Consider the following 6,000-nt stretch of genomic DNA (forward strand, 5'->3'; position numbering starts at 1 on the left):
GTATGATGTTCATTATTTCAATTAAGCTTTTCGAAAACATCAATTCCTCGCAAACAATTTGAGTTTAAATTTCTAATCAAGTATTTTTATTGTTTTGCAATTGAAAAATCTTTTAGGAAAAGTCGTGCTCTTTAATTTGCGTGTTATTCTTAAGATTACGTTATAAGATAATAGTACTTTATATTGTTTCTACTCGTTCAATTGTGTGAACACTTAGAGGAAAAATCAAGTGTTTTCTTAGTAACTTAAGATAGTCAAAACCGAATATCTAGTGATATTCAAATCGAGTTATAACTATAGTTAGTTATACGAGTGAGTTGATAATTTTGTAATCCGGAGAAAGGTACTAAAATTATTAATCGAGAATAGTGGACATAAGCTTCGATGTGTGAAGCTGAACCACTTCAAATATCGTGTCTCCTTGCAATTTTATTTATCGTTCATTTCATTACGTTTATAATCGTTTAGTTAATTAGTTAAAGTTTAATCAATAAACTTTAAGTAATTAATTAAGATATAAAATAAAAAGTGGGCATAAGTTTTTAAATACTCAATTCACCCCCTCCCCTCCTCGAGTATTTCAACTTGGATAGACTCTACAATTGGTATCAGAGCCTCGTGCTCTTGATTGTCTAACCGAAAAGAGGCTGATCCGTCTATCTCTCTATCTTTTTATTTTATTTTATTTCCGCTGCCTTACACTTATGAAATAGATTCCAAGTATCTTAAGTGTCCTATATTTGATGGGAAGAATTATGAACTATGGAAAAACATGATGACACACTACATAAAAGGACATGATTGGGAGTGTTGGACTATAGTTACGAATGGACCACACAAAATTTTGGTCGGATCTTCGGAAGGCACTACCTATGAGAAATAGGAAGAAGACTATATTGAGGTTGATTGCAAGAAGGCAGAGAAAAACCCGAAGGCGATAAGCCTGTTACAAAACGGCATGACATCGATTGAATTCGCTCGTTTTTCTTCTTGCACTTCGGCCAAGGAAATATGGGATGGTCTTGAACTGGCCTATGAAGGAACGTTTGTTAGAAAATAACGTATTGACTCTTTGATTCAAAAATACGAACTTTTAAAATGGAAAAGAATGGATCACTCGATAGCATGTCAGCAAGATTTTCTACTATAATTAATGAGCTCAAAAATCTTGGTAGAACGTTTAACTCCGAGGATATTGCTAGAAAAGTACTTAGGAGTTTGACCAAGAAATGGCATCCTAAGGTCACGGTTATGGAGGAAGTTAGAGATCTCACCTCTCTACCTTATGTAGAACTTGTTGGGGCTCTTATAGCTCATGAACTCGTCCTGGATGACGATGAGGCCGAGTACAGTAACAGTAAGAGCATGGCTTTACAAGCTTCTGCTAAGAAAGATGTCGATGCTGAAATAGAGGAAGAAACGGTCTTGTTTGCTAAACGATTCAATAAACGAATTTTTAGAACTAAACAAGCAAAATCGTTTAATAACAACAATAAGTCCTATAATAAGAAAACTTCTGAGTCTAAGAATACGTTTGCTAATAGAGGATGCTTCAAATACGGAGAATCCAGTCATATGATTAAGGATTGTCCCACATGGGAGAAAATTAAAGACAAAGCAAAACGTGAGAAGACTAAGAAGGAGTTCAAGCAAGTAATGATGGCATCATGCTGGGGAGATCTTGACACGGAGGACAACGAAGGATCTGAAGAAGAAGAAGTTGCTAATCTATGCCTAAGCAACGTAAGTCTTGACCTATTTTTAGACGATGATAAAAATAGCGTGGACTCCTATTGCTGCTTCCTAGGAGACTCAGATTCAGAAGAAGAAGAAGAAGAGGTAATATCTTGAATTCAAGAAAAGCGTTAAGAAATTGCCTAAGAATGCTTTAATCGAATACTTTGAGCAATGTCTTGATAAGTGTCATGAACAAGATTTGGAGTTGAAAGATTTAAAAGAACAAATTCTCGATATTGCTGAAGAGAATCATCTTCTTAAAGCCAAGGCCAAGAAGCTCAAATCTAAAGTTACAGCCAACATGGCTACAACTTCAGATGTGACAAATGCTGAGAAGAAGGTTCTTGAGTCTAAAGTTCTAGCTAATGAAGCTATAACCTCAGATCTGAAACTCAACATTAAGCATCTTCAAGCCAAGGTTACAGCTAATGAAGCTATAACCTTAGAATTGAGGAAAGTCAAAGAGTTTCTTGAATCAAAGGCTACAGCTAGAGAAGCTGTGATCTCAGATCAAAAGAAGCAAATTGACTCTAAAACTCAGCAATTAAAGGAATATAAAACCATTCTATTAAATACAAAAAGAACGCATACTGAGATGGTACGAGTTCTTAATGACAGATTCCAAAACTTTCGTGACAGTTATGAAGAGACTCATCCTTCCAAGGTTGCTGAGTCAGACCATTCCAAATGCGATAAAGCGAACCAGTCTTTCAAAGACTTACTCTTACATGCTAGAAAGGTCCACGACAAGTGGGAAGGTAGCACACGTGTCCTAAGCTTCCTAACTGAGCAATCAGATAATAATATGAAAATGGGATTAGAACATGAGTGCTATGGTCGTAGAGACCACTGTAATACCAGTCCTTTTAGAGACCCGTTGACTGACCTTAGACACCTATCTTAACCTTCGGAAACCTTACGAGTTAAACCTTGGGACGTTGGGAGCCTTTGAGTTTGTGTTAGTTGATTTAGCGGAGGCTACTCGATCGAGTAGTCTGGGCACTTGATCGAGTAGAGGCCACTCGATCTAGTAAGTGGGTTACTCGATCGAGTAACGTGAGTTCAGCGGGAAATTATAAATCGTAAAATTGTGAAACCCAAATCATTTCTCCACCTTTCTTCCTAAACCTAGATGCTGCCATTCCACTTCTCCTTCACCATGGTTCATCTCCTTGAGGCCTTTGAGAGTGATTACACCATAGGGATGGGATGCTTGAGTCGGGTAGCAGTCTTGACGCCGGATTGCTTTGTATAGGCATGTTGTCATCATCATCATCGTCTCCCTTGATTTCAGTATGGTTATATTAGTAGTAATAGATGTTTATGATCGTTGTTATAGGTAGTTTTGGTGGTTGGTTGTTATCTTGTGGTTGTGCGCGGATCTCCCGCGGTTTTCTAAAGGTAGGTTCTCCTACTCAGTACTGATGGTTTTCTAGAGTGTCCATTGTTGTTGTACTATTGGTTAGTGTTATTGTTGATGATTGGTTGTGGTCGATTGATTAACATTGTGTTGGAATAGGAATTGGTGATTGTTGATTGTACAGTTGGTTATGATTATTTGTCTGTGGTTCTCGAGTTGCGTCCTTGGCTGAGTGAAGTCGCTTGCGGGAGTGGATTCACGCCCTTGATTCGCCCTCTGTGGAACCTGCCACAGAGGGGATGTGCACATTAAGGAACATGGGTTATCGCTCGGATTGATGAGCGGGGCTTAGGTGGGAACGGCTGCGGTCCCCCACTGGCAGGACTGGACCTTCGGGCAGTCAGAGATGTGTAGTTGGTTGGAGGAGGTGGTGTATGTGTATTATTGTATTTAGTTGTGTCTGCTTTCATACCTCTTACCTCAGTTACTGACCTTGTGTGGTGTTGTTGTGTTGTCTTCTTGTGTTGTGTCTGCCGTGATCCACTATGGTGAGCAGTCAGTCTTAGCAGGTTGGTGTATGGATCTTAGCAGGGTGCTTGGAGGGACAAGTCTACCACGAGTGTTGCCAGAGATAGTTTCACCTAGTTTATAATTATCACGAGTTGTATCTTTTGTATCGTTGTTTGGTTTAAATCACTTGTAATTTAATATAAATGTTCTTTTATCGACATTTGATTATTACTGTCCTCGGGCGACCAAGATGGTAACGCCCTTATCTGCTAGGGAAGGCCTTGTTAAGGCTCCTTGGTAGATGGGGGTGTTACAAAGTGGTATTAGAGCGACAATTTTAGAACCTGTAACTAATGAGGGCAATGAACGTAATGAGTATAATAAAATGAACCTGCACTACTACAAATACAGGCAACTACAACGGCCCTTTAACAACGCTTATTCACGAAAATCATCAAAACACGTTGTAGAATTGATGCCGCGAATTTTACCAAACTTAATTACAACGGTTGTGTTGTTAACGTTGTTATTGGTTTTAACAACGGGTCATACTTGAAAACCGTTGTTAATATAAAAACTAATAACAACGGTTGAATCAGTAATACATTTTAACCGTTGTTAATAATTTGGCGCAAAATTAGTGAAAAGTAATCACAACTGTTATATTAGAACCCGTTTTTAATACTTTTTAACAACGGTTGTAGACTCAATAACCGTTGTTATTAATGTTATGAAAATCTTAAGAACAACAGATTGCTTTATTCTGCTATACGCTACAAAACACAAACACAAGCTAATACTGCTACTATATCATCCTCCATTCCTCCCCGATCGTCTCTCTGTCTTCATCTCCCTCATCGTTGTCACCGTCTTCTCTCCTCATCATGTTTATCAATCAGGTATATATATGTTTCTTAGCTTAATTGATTTCCTGAATTTCATTTATTTGTTTGCCTATTATTGTATTTTCTGAATTAGTTGCCTATTATTACGAATGTAGAATAATGACTCGAACTTGGATGATTGATGCAAATATGAGTGACCGCAACTATAAAGATGGTTTAGCTGAATTTTATGAATTCGTTTCGAACAATTTGAAAGGTTCTTCTAGTATTGCATGTCCTTGTGAAAGATGTGGTAATATTAGCTATATGGCTTTTCCGGACGTTAAAATACACCTAGAAAAGTGGAGATTTAGTCGATCCTATACACGTTGGATTTTTCATGGGGAATCATTAGAGGAAGAGAATAACTCGGAAGAAGATGATGTTGAGGTACACGAAAGGCTAATCGATGATCCCGAGTTTGCCGAGTTTTTGAGTTGGAAGAGTTGGAAGTACGAGAAGTTGAATGTTGGGTCTATAGATAATGAAGAGAATGATGATGAGTCGATTGCTTTTGAAGATGTAGGTGATGACACTAGTAATTGGGATGACCTTAACAACATGTATGAGAAGTTGTGTGAGTCTGAAGCACCTCTGTATCCTGGTTGTAAGTTCACAAAAATGTCGGCTGTGGTGAAGTTGTATAATATCAAGGGGCAAATAGGGTGAGTGACACGTGTTTCACTAGTTTTTTTAGCCTTGATAAAAGAGTTGCTTCCTGATGGTAATGTTCTACCTGTTAAGACATATGAGGCAAAAAAACTAATAAGAGGAGTGGGTATGAAATATGAGAAAATACATGCATGTCCAAATGATTGCATATTGTATCGGAAATTATATCAAAACTTAACCAATTGCCCTAAATGTTTGGAGTGGCGTTATAAGGATAAGGAAGGGATCCCGGCTAAGGTGTTGTGGTATTTTTCATTGATACCAAGAGTCATAAGGATTTATGCGAATCCTGATGATTTAAAAATGTTAACTTGGCATGAAACAGGAAGAATAAATGATGGAAAGCTAAGACACTCGACAGATGGTATGCAACGGAAATCGTTCGACGCTAAGTATCCCGAGTTCGGCAATGAACCTAGAAACTTACGTCTAGCGCTGTCCACTGATGGAATGAACCCACACGGAAACATGAGTAGCCAACATAGTACTTGGCCAGTAATGTTGGCTATTTATAACTTACCTCCATATGTGTGCATGAAAAAGGGTAATAAACAAATTAATATTACGTTTCCCCCTACAATTGCATTTTCATAACTAATATATGTACTTGCTAATAATGATGATGTCTCTTGATGTAGGACTCATTGGGTGCTAGCAGCCATCATGCCGACAAAGAAGAAAGTTTTTTGGTTGGACTCTTTACATAATCAACCAAGCGAGACTTTTAAGCGCTTGATTAATAAGTAAGTTTATAATACTGATTTATTTATAATAACATTAAGTTTCAATTTTTATTTATAGCAAAAAGCTCATATTTGCCCCTAAAAAATGAGTTTC

The sequence above is a fragment of the Silene latifolia genome, chromosome 9, assembly GCF_048544455.1.
Source record: "Silene latifolia isolate original U9 population chromosome 9, ASM4854445v1, whole genome shotgun sequence".
NCBI lineage: Eukaryota > Viridiplantae > Streptophyta > Magnoliopsida > Caryophyllales > Caryophyllaceae > Silene > Silene latifolia.